The sequence below is a fragment of the Carassius carassius genome, chromosome 23 (genome assembly GCF_963082965.1).
Source record: "Carassius carassius chromosome 23, fCarCar2.1, whole genome shotgun sequence".
NCBI classification, from domain to species: Eukaryota; Metazoa; Chordata; class Actinopteri; order Cypriniformes; family Cyprinidae; genus Carassius; species Carassius carassius.
Window position 1 is genome coordinate 3,307,219 of NC_081777.1, and position 15,652 is coordinate 3,322,870.

Below are 15,652 nucleotides of genomic sequence, written 5' to 3' on the forward strand. Positions count from 1 at the left end.
ATTATTATTATTTTTTATTTTTTCTAAAATCCTGTCAAACGTGCACAAACTACTAGCTACTACTAAATATTGTAGAAACATAATTTTCTGTAAAGTTGCTTTGTAACGATTTGTATTGTAAAAAGCGCTATACAAATAAACTTGAATTGAATAAGAGGTCAGGAATAAGTGGAGGGACTTCGCAAGTGACAAAACGGAGGTCTGTGGCATGTAAGAGGGTAGCAAACAAGACTGATGGAAGAGAAAGTTTTGGTCATCCTGGGGCCTGTTGCAATGGAATCCTTGGAGATATAGATACCTGTGCATCAACCAGGCCTTTGCCTTTAAAGTTCAGGCCTCCAACATCAGGCCCTCTCCAGTCTGGCTCTTCAACATCAGGCTTCACATCTTCAGAGGGCAATAAGAAGAAACAATGCTTTGAATTCAGTTGTTAGCGACACTGCATTATTATGCTGTTGGAAATTTATGGAGGTGGTGGGTGATGGGTGGGTGATGGAAGCACACATGACTTTTGTGTGGGCCACTTCTGCAGTTTGCAGGTGGCTGAAGAGGGTGCATGGCTTTGGTGATAGCTGGCTGCTGGAGACATGTCCTCTTCGCCCATACATCCTGTCACCTGTGCAGCATCCAGCCACCACAGCAGTTTAAACCATTTGTTTAAACATACATAATTTCTGTTAAATATTTGGTTTATTTGCCGATATGCATTAAATGAACACTTAAAAATATTAAAAAAACATTTTGCATAATAGTGTATATAAATTCTATATTCTAATTCTGTAAAAACAACAAAATCACTCACTTGTTTATAATTTTTTGTTACATTAGGTACATTCATTTAAAATTAAATTAAAAAATAATTTACTATAAAAATACTGTGATTTGAGTGTTAACATTTAATATAAGTGAAAACCTCTAACACACTGTCTTACCAATATTCTTATATGAGACATATGTCTTTTGGAATGTTTTTACAAAGATAACTCACTTGACCAACGTACCGTTTTTTTCCCCCCACACAAACGAAACAATGGCTGCATCTAATCGGCAAGATTAATGCTTTCAGAGGGCACTTCTAAGGGAGAATAATCGCGAGGGCCACACTGCTATATAGTTTCAAACTGAATTTGTAATAATAATAAAAAGGCGAATTATGTAATAAACTTAAACCACAACTTTAAGTCTTTTAAATCACTCAAACTGGATGGTGAAATCTTCTAAAGTAATAGGGCACAGGGTTGATAACTCTGAATAGAACACAGCCCAGGTGCAGCGCAATCAGTGACGTCGACACAGCAAACTAACGACGAACTATGTTTTTTTTTACCTACAAAAGCCGGATCTTTGCCCTCAAATCAGCAGTTAAAGTCTGAAAGCTATGGAAGAGAGATGAGGGATAATCTGAAACCATTGATGAGCTTCATAATGTGTCTTTGTATGTCCCCAAATGTTGGAGAAAATGTCCATAAAATGACAGTAAATGATGCCAATTTTTAGGAAAACTATTCCTTTAACTTCCACGTCGAGGCCAGCTAGTTTAAAACAGCCTTTCTTCCTGGGAAATTTGTAAAGAAATCCTTGATGGGAGTGAGGGTTATTATTGGCAATGCTTTGTATTTGTCATAACCAAAGGAAAACAAAGAAGTGGAGACAAACTCATTATATTCTCGCTGTAGTACTTCAGTGTCACCCTGCCAGACGTTTCAGTGAAATCTGTCGAATCTGCCATGATTCTCCAAAAGATCAGGCAGGCTGTTCCTGTTCAACAAACCTGTAATGTGCTTCTCATCTCCTCATATATCTAACACAAAAAGGTGGAAGATTATGTTAGTTAACCTTGGTTAGCGTTGCAGGAACAACCAGGCTTCACAAGTTTAAATCTCTGACAAATCTCTGCAAACCCCAGTTTAATTTAGCCAATTTTGTCCTTTTTTTTTTTTTTTCAGAAGAAAATTGTAGGCGGTAAGTTGATATTAATGTGCAAGAGGTTACACATGTATTACATCATGCAGTAAAAATAGACTTTACAGACATTTTCTTCATTTTTTAGTTATCATAAAAGAGACACAGTACAGGCATAAGACAGATTTTGGAATTTGGAAGTGACATCAGAAATAATAATGGTATAGGTTGTATTAAAACAAAAGTGTCTTTGTTCTCATGACACAAAAAGAAAAGTTTGTAAAATGTTCTCCCTACAATACCTTAATTGCATTTATGCTCTCAGGTTTAAATGAATGCATTGAAGCAAGGAAATATAAACATATTAGTCTATAATAGTGTATTTGCTAGTGCAGGCGGTGTACATTTCTAATTAAGCTACTCAGGTGCAAATGCAGCACATCTGTTGATAGTAATTATATGTGTTCACTGAACAGTGCACAGATGAGATTACTGCCGTATTATGTGATACACTAATGATCACGTCTTCAAGACCAAATTCATTTGCTTCTCACTAGTGTACGAGCTTTATTCCTCCAAGAAACCTTGTTTGTGCTTTGCGGTGGATGCTCTACTCTCAAAATAATTCACAGCACTTGAAGCAAGAAAAAAATGATAGCATACGTCCTTAACATTAGTCTGAAAGTCATGACTGTTATTTCACTCTTATTTTTGTGGATAATGTGGTTTTGATTTTCTGTATGAATATTTGTTCCTGCTTAAAGAGATGATACTTGCTGTGACTATACTGTAATGCCATTTATACAGATTTCTTAAAAAATGTAAAGATTGCGGCTCCCACACCTTTTTATTTATCCAGTGGTGTGAGTTTGGTAAGGACTGCTTGTCCAAACAATGGTAGACAGGTGGTGGGATATTTTTTTGTTATTCCATTTTGTGTTTTTTATTTTTTTTATTCAATGATAAAAACATTATTCATTTGTTTTGCAATGCAAATCAATGAGAACAAACGGGGCAGAGAGGTGTTTAAGGCAGCGACTCAACTTGCACACTCATACGAAACATTAAAATGATGCTTCACAGTTAGAAATAGTATTTGTTTAAATGTTTTTGAGTCTCTTATGTTTACCAAAGTTGCATTTATTTGATCATAAATACTTTAAAAAACAAGCTAATATTATTCCAAATTTAAATAACTTTTCTAATTGAATATATTTTAAAATGCATTTTAAGCAGCAAATCAGCACATTAGAATGATTTCTGAAGGATCGTGAACTGACGACTGGAGTAATGATGCTGAAAATTCAGCTTCACAACACAGGGATATATATATATATATATATATATATATAGATATATACATTTTTTATTTTATTTTATTTTATTTTATTTTATCATTTGGTGTTCAGAGAACAAACAGCTACACAGTGTGATCTTTGCTGCCTGTCTGAACAAAGCCCAAGAGTGCGGCTCGGAGCAGCTGAAGATGGCCATCAGAGTGGGTCTCTACTTCCCAATGGCCACTGAATGACAGACTTACTCTGTGGGCCATAAGTAGGCCAATTAGTCTTTTTCCATAACAGAGGACACACTCCAGTGAACAGGCCAGAAGTGAATGAAAGAGGGAGGCCAAATGGTGCAGCCCGTGTGTCGTGATGACAAATGGGTTCATCAGCGCGGACTTTAATCCTATTAAGAACAGCTTGAGGTATCGGTTTCTAGTGAGGCCTTATTCTCTAAAACCACTCCTGTGACCATGCTGTGGTGAGCACAGTTCAGTGTGTTAGGACATTTGTCCAGTAGATGGCATCAAGGGACCATTTGTTTGAGAACACATCATGGCCTTATGGAGGCTGTCTTAATATTTGCTGTTGATTCTCTTAAATACATTTGAAAACATTTTGTTAAAGAAACTCAATTTGTTCACTCAATAATCAGTAAAATATTGAAAGTAAAATATACCCTGTAAAGAGCACTTCAGCTCTTATGTCATGAGCACAACAGTATTATCCATTATGAACCAGTTTCAACAATAGAACAAAATATAGAACACGCAAGCTGATCTTTCCATGATAAATTTGCTTGGTTATTTAATATATATATATATATATATATATATATATATATATATATATATATATATATATTATACAACCGTTTGATCATCTGAGCTGCATTACCGTATTAAAAACAAGTGAGTTTTAATGTTTTGAAGCTGTATTGCATTGCTCTTCAATTGTACTTCAAATATCAGGTATATATAGTATAAATTGTACTTGCAGACAGTATAATATTAATTAAAAATGACTGTTTCTTAACAAATCGTTATATATTACCAAATTTTAATGACGCTGACACACTGGAGATCACAGTCGAAGAAAAATGTCAAATAGATGTTATCTTTATTAAAAAAATAACAGATTTTAAGTCTAAACAAGTACATGTACAAGCTACTACTCTATTTATTTTTTACACTACTAAATAAAATCCTTAACCGGAGTGATACAAATGGTGAAACAGTTGGAGTTACGACAAAGAGCTTATCGCGTTCCTGATGTTTTAACTGATGTTTTATTGTGAGATTGAGCTGAAAAATTAATGCTGCATTCGATGCAGATAATTACACTCACTCAGTAAATTGCACTCCAAATAATACACAGCTTTTAATACAATAAGCTTTTAATGAAGCACCTCAATGTCTAACTGTGTTTCCCTACATGTAAACATAGACATAGAGCTATGTTAGTGGGATGTACATCATGTGCCATTAAATGCATCTTTACATGAGCTTTTCTGAACATTTGCAACTTGCGATTCGCCTTCTGTTTTCATCAGGCCTAAACTATCACCTTAATCAATGTCTGACTCTATTCACAGAAAAAGCTGAGAGCTGTGACATCATCGTTCATATCTGCAAAGTTCGCAAGCCCAAAGTGCACTTTTGAACTTTATCTGTCCCCCCATTTATAGAGGGGTGGACCACTGCCAAGTGAGGGAGCAGCATTTGGTCACTTCGGTCTCCTCCCTCTTTATAGCTGCTGTGCTGTGATCAGATGAGAGGAACTCTGCAGACGCCACACAGTCGCATTCTGGGGATAGCAGCTCGCACTGGGGACGCTGTGATTGAGCACCTGGCCCTGGTCAAGCAAAGCTGGAGAACTGGAATTGAACTCTCAACCAACTCCCCATGTCATATATGTGCCTTGCACATTTTCAAAGGAACAAGCGAATAGGAGTTTTTGCGTGTGTGCAGATGCTAGTTAACTATCACAACCAAAAATGAATGTTAATTAAATTACATATTATTGATTGGAATTACACCCAAATATGGAATAGTACTTAATAAAGTAGCATGTTCTTACTTCCTTATAATGAAAAAAAAAAAACATGCATCTGTCCAAGGATTTCTTCTAGGGGTTTGTGAAAAATAAGATTAGTTTGATAAGATACTGTACATGGATATTTACAGATTTTTACTTTGACAGAATGGTTACAGAATGGTAATAGTCATAATAATTTGACTAAATGTCAGGTTTTTTTTATGATTGTCTTCAGGATTATACATCTTGACTGAATAAACTTACAGTAGGTTTACTTGATTACATACATTATATTTTAGAAAAAATATATAAAATTGAGTAACAATTAAGATGTATCAGGCTCTTGAGGAATGCTTATTTGTTCTTCTCTCAATCATCATTGTATTACATTGCATGATATGTTTTGACACTACAGAGCTTTGAATAGCACATAAATACCACCTTGCTAAGTCATTTTATGCGAAAATGACAACTGATAATTGTATGCATTTTATGTAAGAAATTTATTATAAAGATCTCATTTCATTTATATTACAAGCTATCACAATGCCATCTTTTTCTTACTTTTTGTCCATATAAATATGTATGGATTTTTAGAGTTTATAGATACAGTACATCTCCACATGATAAATACATTTCAGAATTTATATTATTATTATTTTTTTTTTTTTACAGTATTAATGGGTCTTTATATGTGAGCATATTATAGCTGGCCGTTATAATTTGGGACAAGGGTCGTCATGGGGCTCTCTATCATCAAACTTTTTGATATAAAGTTATATATAATAGTGTGTTTTTCTGAAATTCATTTTGCAAGGAAATTTGTGCTTTTGAAGCCTTTTAGGGGGTGCTTTGATGCTTTTTTCAGATGTTATAAGCTGATTTGTTTTTTAATTTGCAATATTCAAATAAGTGTGTTATTGCTCTAAGAGAATGGCAGCTGCTTAGTTATTTGTCCTGGTGGATCGTCTCTCTGTCTGGGAGGCTGAAGAAAGGAGACGCACGGCCTTCACACCCTGGCACATGTTCCACTGACCCCACAGGCTGCTGCATCAATCCCCTCCAAAACTCACCCTCCACAAACCATAATATTTTTCCCCAGAGCAGAGAGGGCAGGCTGGAGGACCCTCACACTTCCCCGGACCGCTCTAGAGACAGCGACTCCACCTGTCAGAGTTCAAGAGTTAATGCCAAGAGCTTAGAGCTTGTTTCCATAACGACTTGAATGTTACTTTTGCTTTCTCTGCCACACAGGGCTGTTACATGTGTTGAAAATATCAATCAACAGCCTGGAAGCTTGATGTATTACCAGAAAGTGAGAGGACTGATGCCCAGCCAGAACAAACATCACGCAAAGGTTGTGTTAACATAATACAATAAATGGCATTGACTGATTGATGTTCATTTTTTTTTTTTTTTAATCTTTTATATTACTTACATTTGATTATTTACACCACTGGTCATTTTTGTTTTTTTCCTCAAACAGTCCTGTTAGTGCAGTCAATTGATCAATCGCGATTAATCACATACAAAATAAAAGTGTTCTGTTTAAATAATATATGTGTGTGTGAGGTGTATATTTATTATGTATCTATAAAGATACACACATGCAGCATATATTTTGAAAATACTTACACGTATTTACATTTATATATTTATGTTCATACAAATTAAATAATATATAAATATATTTAATATATAAAACTATCATATTTTTTTCTTAAATATATTCATGCATGTGTGTGTATTTATTGTGTTGAAAACAAGTTAGCTGCTTAATATATTTATGCATTTTTTTTCAGAATCCTTTTATGAAAGTTCAAAATAACAGTTTATTTAAAATATAACTATTGTGTTACATTATAAATGTCTTTTACTGTCATTTTTTATCATTAATCATATTAATGATTTAATCATGCATTTTACTTAAGTGTCTTTTGTTCTTTTATTCATTTATTCATTTATTTATTATTGTATTCCTACATATAACTGCATGATTATTGTTGCAGAACAATTAGTGTTGGCATCACATTAATTATATATGCATCAAATAGAAAACATAACATTTAAATTTTAATAACATTTTATATAATATAATATTATATAATAATATTATAGTTTTTACTGTATTTATGATTAAATATATACAGCCTAGTAAGCATATGAGACTTCTTTCAAAACAGCAATATATTTCAAGCCAGCTTATACTTTTCATATGCATTTTTGCCAGAAACTCAATTTTGTATATCCATTTTAATTGGTCAGTGAATTGAATTGAGTTTACATCAAGTTGTTTTACCGCAAGATGTACACGATAATATCTCTTATGTTACATGATATGTTATGGACATGATTAATGACTTTATCATTTGTGAAAATCTTTTGTTCAAAAATAGAACAATTAAAAGCCTCAGTTTACACACGGTAATGAAGGGAATGCTTGTAATTCTCTTTGTGAAAGGCCAAGTCTCTGTTCATCCAGCCCCTCCATCCCTTCAGAGATTTCGATGCATGTCATACGCTGGACAAGCTAAATTGGCAATACCAATAAAGATTAAGTGGACGTCTCTTAAAGCTCTCTCACAGCACAAACAACTGCCGGACCGGCTCCGTGCTCTCACGTTCTCCTGCGGTCAGGAGTCCACGGGGATGCTCCTAAATGCCATGGACTTGTAAGGTTTTCTTTCATACTATCGGTCTCCTCTTTTAGCAGTCCAGTGCTTCACAGACCGCACCTCAGATGCCCAATTAGCCTGAAAAACAATAGCTCCCTGATCATCATCCCATTGTGCTCCCTGACATTGTCCCCGCGGCTCCTGTTACAGCCTGACAGTAAACAAGGGGCTAAATTAGATGTGCAGTTGTTGCTATTGTCCCACTCTCCATGATACCCAAACCCCTCTGTCTTAGCAGGCCAAAGCTTGTCGGAGATGTCCCTGGTGGAGTATAAGTGTTTGGATCAATGACACGATGATGGTCTCAGTGTGAGACTCTGACTGAAGCAGCGGCGGTCAAAGTAATTAAGTCAAAGAGTGGACGCACGGCAGCGGTCTCTCTATAGGCCTTAATGGTATTCAGATGGATGGCGTCTGAAGCGATTTCTTGGGGTGAGAGGGGGGCAAATTACATGGCAGCTGTTGCCCTGGGTGGACGGGCTTGAGGGAGCGCTGGGAAGGTCGGTTCTTAGGCTCCGCTGATGGAGGGTCTTTGATTTATGCCTTAATTAGAAGGACATTAAAAGCCGACTTTCCTAAAGACAATTGTGAAGTCCCACACGCATGCCATGCGCTGCATCCCTACTTAACATGAAGCAGACGGCGCAAGGATGAACAGAATCTGACCGCTGCTAAATGAGTTGAAAGGTTCAAGATGATGTAGCGTGCATCGCGGAGTGCTTCAGAGAAAATACTTGAAAAGATAAGTAAGCTCATCTTTTCAAGTAGCTACTGAAAAAATGAATGACTGATGCTGTGTAATGCTGCTCTCTGATGAGAGACTGAAATGGGCTTTTGCTGAAATATTTCATATTCTGCCAATGACTTTTTTCCCCCATTGGGTTGTTTGACATATTATAATAAATTATACAAACTGAAATATTTCATATTCTGCCAATGCTAAAACTGTTTATGATTACCAATATATATTATTTTCAAGTTGAAATTGTATAAAACACATAGAAGTGAACAAATATGTATTTATGTATGGGAGTGGCATATTTTGATTTTGGTATTTAGGATAGGCTATTTAGTTTGGGGTGGACATATGTGCCATTTATACAGGACATGTCCTGACCATGATTTTTATATTGCCTAAAACATCCAAAGTAGTTTGACCAATAACATGCAGATATTGTACATAATCAACCAATCGTGGCGGCTGTGAAGGTGAGAACGATCAAAGCGATGCAAATTCACGCACGTGTTTGTTAATTCGTTGGATTTGAAGCTGTGCACAACACCAAAGTACCACGAGAGCGATTTGAAAGCATAAGGAGCTGTCTTCTCCGCTTGTGAAATAATGTCATACAATGATTGATCTGCACAGTGCTAACAGCCAAATCCTGGATATTTTAGGCAATATAGAAATCCTGGCAAGAGTGAGTCCTGTAAAAATGGCCTGGAAGTCACCCATTTTTGTGGTATACATTTGAAAATGGTCCATTAGGCTAATATTTTTAAGAAGATCTGGCAACCCTAATTCAGCATCCCAGGGTCAAAACATACCAAACCTAGTTTAGTTTTTTCAGCAGTGCAGCAGGTGGCAACAAATCTTTATGAGTGTATCATTGAATCCTTCATTTGGCGCTGCTTCTGTGTTGCTGAGAACAAATAGCAATGTTGTTTCTAAAATGTTTTTAAACATTTTTTTACTGTTGTTTTATAAAAGAATATCACTGACATTCGCAATCTTGCTGAATATTTTGTACACAGCCTGTGGCCTTGCCTTCGGGAATCGCAGCCATAGCGCGATCTGGTGTGATGTTGCTTAAGTGAATATGATTTATACAGCCTATCAATGTACTTCATTGTTTACGCGCAATATTTAGTTTTATAGTCTACAGCAATTTGCATTGTGTGGTTTGGCGCGTCTCGTGGACCAACCCCGTGATATTTTTGGCAGGTTGGGATAACTTGGGAAATAAAACATTAGTGTTGTAGCATAACTCTTCCTGTTCCAGTTTTTTAATAGTGGAAATATTTATCAGGTTCTGTCAGGCTTCAGCTCATAAAACGACGCCTGAGTTTTTATCACTTTGAATGCTTTGGTGAACAACTGTATTAGTCACATGAGCACCATCAGCTCCACAACGGTACAAGGACAGCATGTACTATTTGTATTCATGTATCATGTATTTTGTGTTGAGCTTCAAATACTAATGGGATACAAGATGTACTCTGACTTATTATTATTATTATTATTATTATTATTAGTTATAGATTAATGTTTATCTTAATGTACTGTTCTGTAAGTCTAAGTGGGGGGCACTTTGTCACACAGGCATGTTGTTACATGGACTGTAAATCAGTATCTATGAGATTTTAACTAAAATGTTGAACTGTTAATGTTTAGGACTTGAATGTATTTAATAAATGTCAAGCTGGGGTTAGTTGTCAAATTTTTTTGTAGGCACACAACGGTTACAAATTTGGTAATCTTTTATGTTTTTGATGTTTTATGTGCTTAATAATTTAATATTTAATAATCCTACATTGTAAAAAAAAAATATTATAAAGTACGAATAGTAATAAATAATTATTTTTGGAGTATGCTTTACAAGAAAATACTATTACAGTCTTTCTACTTCAATATGTTACTTGCCGTTTCTTCGAAATTTGTGAAATTAATTAGCAGTTTCTGAGTAAGTAATTATCACACTTGATTTATTTTTTATTTTCCTTCAGAGAACCTTGAGTAAAAAGTGTGACAACTAGCCCCAGTCTCTCCCCGCAATCAATTTCCCTCAACAAATCTCAATCGGGCTATAAATTCTTGCTGAGATGACCTGAATTGTACTGTGTAATAGCACAGCTCTGTAATGCATCTAGTAAAAGCTGTCATAAGTGTTTATTTTAAATCACAAAATGACTCAGAGCTTTGGCGGCTGTAACTCAGTAAAAGTGATACCAGTGTAATGTGTGTGAGTATTTATACCACCCTTGCTTCAAAGAATAGCTTACACAAAGTCTTGACTGAATGACACGCTGCGTTACAGAATGCTGATGCTGAATTGTGTGTGTGTGTGTGACAGAAGGTCAAGGCGAAGGAGCTTGTTAAGAGTCTGAGGATACCCGTGACATCCTTTCCCTGTAAGTCCTCTTCCCAAGCGTTCAGGGACGGGGTGTCGCACTTACCCGTATTTGATTTTGCCACTGTTTAATTATGTCTAGCACTTGCTGCCACTAGTCAAGATGGCAATCTTTCATACAGACACCAGAAATAAATAAATCAACAATAGAAAAGGGGCGCTGATAACAGTGTGTGTGTGTTTGTGTGTGTGGCATGTGTCACACACTCTCATACTTGCATAGAAATCGGCATAGACTGAAGGACTTGGATTAGTGTAAGCCGACAAATTATATTGGAAAGGTGTTGGCAAGTGTTGGTCTGTATAGTGCCTATTTATAGCACTGTGCATGTTATATTTGTCTCAACTTTATCACGTTACAATGACAACTTTAGACTGGAAACTGACTGATAACTGTTTACTTAAACATGTTTCTGAAATTGTCCTGTTCCTATCCATAAATCACCTTTGCACAGTTTGACTGTGATTGGAGTATATATATATATATATATATATATATATATATATATATATATATATATATATATATATATATATATATATATATATATATATATATATATATATATATATATATATTAAGTACCATATTGGTTATTGGCTGATATTCGAATGTTGTTTTCATAATTATCTCCATAATTATTTCCATAATTAATTATAATGGATATTTAATTGTACTGTACATGTTTATTTGTCATAGATTTATTTTTGTATGGTACCTTTACAGTCATCTGAATATCTCACTCAAAAATATTTAAATAGTACTGAGAAATGAAAAATGTACTCAGCATCAGGCCATCCAAGATGTAGATGAGTTTGTTCCTTCATCAGATTTGGAGAAATTTAGTATTACATCACTTGCTCAGCAATGGATGCTCTGCAGTGAATGGGTGCCGTCAGAATGAGAATCCAAACAGCTGATTAAAACATCACAAAAAATCCACAAGTAATCCACACCTCTCCAGTGCATCAATTCAATTATTGTGAAGCAAAAAGCAGCAAGCTTTTAAGAAACAAATCCATCATTAAGGCGTATTAACTTTAAACCATCTTTTTTTTTTTGGCCAAAATATGTGTTCATAATCCATAGCTCTTCCTCCAGTGAAAACGTCCATTTCATCTGTTGCCTTCTCACATCAAAATTCACTGACCTATTATGTTTAGAGCTGTTTAGACTGTTTTCACATGTAAACAGTGCTTAATCTGTGCATATTTCTCTCTTGATTCAGATTAAATTACTTTTTTTAACTAGAGAAAGCAATATTATGGATAGAACACTCGCATTATAGTCAGAAACAGTTAAAATGTCTTTATGGATTTGTTTTTTACAGACATGCAGCTTCACAATGAATTAATTGATAAACTGGAATGGTGTGGATTATTTGTGGATTTTTGTGATGTTTTTCTCAGCTTTTTGGACTCTCATACTGACTGCAATGGATCTTTACTGCAGAACATCCATTGGTGTGCAAGTGATGGACTGCTACATTTCACCAAATCTAATGAAGAAACAAACTCATCTACATCTTTGGAGGCATAGACTAAGGGAATATTTTTATTTTTGGGGTTGCTTAAGGTTAATCTTAAAAAAGGACCACAGGTAACTTTTTGGATGAATTAGATGTGCTGCTCTCAACCTTTCCTGAGGATGGTACTCCCGTAGTAATGCTTGGAGACTTCAACATCCACCTAGATGAACCTCAGGCTGCAGACTTCCACACTCTGCTTGCTACTTTTTATCTCAAGCGAGTGTTGACTATGGCTACTCACAAATCAGGCAACCAACTGGACCTTATTTACACACTACAGCATGACCTACGCTCACTCTCACCCTCCCGGCTATCTGCTATGGTTTCATCTCCGCTACCTCCCCCTAAATAATTATTATCTCTTGATGCTAAAAATGCTCCTGATATTTTTTACTTCACTCTTCCGCCTGTACATCTTGTTTAGACACAGCCTGCCCCTTGTCTTCCAGGCCAGCCTGTACCACCTCTTCTGCCCCTTGTCTGTCTGATGTTCTCCGCGAACATTGTTCTAAGCTCAGGGCTACTAAAAGGGTGTGCCACAAATCAAAAAATCCTACTGACCTTAATGTGTATCAGTCAGTCACTCCTCTCTTCCTTCTCTGCTAATGTCTCCGCTGCTAAAAAAACATACTTTCATAATGAAATTAAGATTTTGTCTAACTCTTGTATGCACTTTAAAACATTTTCCTCGCTCCTTTGTCATCCTCCTCCTCCTTCAACTCTAACAGCTGATGCCATTCCTCCTGCAGTTCTACCTGCAATCACTCACATCATTAGCACATCCCTTCACACATGTGTTTTTTCCCTCACAATTTAGACAGGCTTGTATAACCCCATTACTTAAAAAGAACACTCCACATTTTTTGAAAATAGGCTCGTTTTCCAGCTCCCCTTTAGTTAAAGAATTGAGTGTTAACATTTTCAAATCCATTCAGCTGATCTCCGGGTCTGGTGGTAGCACTTTTAACTTAGCTTAGCATAGATTATTCAGTCTGATTAGACCATTAGCATCTCGCTTAACAATGACTAAAGAGTTTCTATATTTTTCCTATTTAAAACTTTACTTTTATGTAGTTACATCGTGTACTAAGACTGACGCAAAATGAAAAGTTGAGATTTTCTTGGCTGATATGGCTATATACTATACTCTCATTAAGGCGTAATAATCAAGAAACTTTGCTGCCGTACTATGGGTACTTCAGACTTATGTGCCCTTTAGAAGCTTGCATTCTTCAAGTGAACGTCACTTTATTATTAATATCAAAGAGGCACAAAATCACTTTCACAGACTTTTGAACTAAATGTTCCCTCCTGGTGGAGAGTCCTTAGCCATCTTCAAGAATCGCCTAAAACACGTCTCTTCACTCGTTATTTGGCTCTCTAACACTAGCTTACACTATTATTTTTACTATTCTATCTGTTTTCTTTTTATTTATTATATAATAATAATAATAATAATAACTTGCAATGTGTACTGTGTTAAGCTAACTGAGACTTATAACACTTGCATTTCATTGCCGTTGTTGATTTTGATTGCTTCCATTGTCTTTATTTGTAAATCGTTTTGGATAAAAGCGTCTGCTAAATGACTAAATGTAAATATATACTAAATATATATCCACAATTTCCTAGTTAAATTTTATCTTCAGCAAAAAAATTGCTTGTAGCATTTCAAATGACTGGTTGTAGTTTTGTCTTGTCAATATTAACAGTAACACTGGAAATCATAATTCACACACTCACACAAAAACAGGTAAATTGAGTGTAAGTTCATCCATCAAATCTAGCTCTTGGTTATTTGGTTGTCTGGAAACAAGTCTGTTTTCTTAGCCAGTCTATAATAGACTTTTGTGTCAATTGTTTTGATAAGTCTGTCACAATGAGCCTCACATCTGGAGTTCAGGCTGTCCGTCTCAACAGATGGTAAATCATAACTGTTCACCGATAGCATCTTCAGACAGACCGAACAAAGAACAGTTTGCATAGTCAACACAGCTGAGTATGCGCTGTCACTATGATACAGTCACTAACAGAGTTATCAGTCGCTTCATCGCTATTGTCTTCTTTAAAACAATTTGCGCCAATACAAACACTTTTAAGATAATGTCATGTCCATGCCAAATGGAAAACAGTGAAGGGGATTTAGGTGATTTCCCATTGTCTAAGATTATACATTGCCATTTGTACTGACTCCATTGCAATGACTCCTAGCTTATCCTAATGGATTGACAATCCCCTATTTACCATAATAAAACATATCTTTTTATTTTTTTATGTGAATGTGTGAGACTTCTGGTTCTTTAGCTTCTATAGGGATATAAAGTGAAGATTAACAACATGTAAACAGTAAAACCTTTTTCACTACAAACCAGTGTGTTCATAATTAAGATAATACATTAAAATAACATGGTAAAACACAACAGTTTGCAAAAATGAGCTGTTTTGTACAGCTAAAACTAGCTGGACGCTAATGACATCGGAAGCCAGACACATTAATCTGGCCAAATCTGGAAATTATGCGGATACATCACCTGAGCCAAATCTTGCTGTAGTAAAGAAATATTTTATTAAATGACCACGGGACAAACAACGTGACTAAAATCCCATATGACTCAGTAAATAGAAAGAAACAAAAGCTTTATGACTAATGAATATGTATTGTGAAAAGCACTATACAAATAAAGGTGAATTGAATTAAAGGTGTGATCACATGTACTGTTGAACAGGACATTTTCACATGTAAAATCCAGTCATTTCAATAGGAATCAATAGTCATTAACCACACAATGATTCATGCAATGACTAAATATTACATTTTAACTGCAGTTTTTTTTTTCAGATATGCTCAGATCATGGTCAGTTTTTACTGTAGTAATTGTAATTTTAATGGAAAAGATGGATGTCGTTTTGTCACTATATTTTACTAAATACGTACGATGCAGGATTCACTTTTCTTCTATATTACTTACTGTAAATTTTACTTTAAACTTTCATTTATGAAACTTACTTTTTATAATATATTGTCATGTGATGTCATCCAGCCCAAGTAAATCTAGCCCATAAAACATATTTTATGGGCTAGATTTACTTGGGCT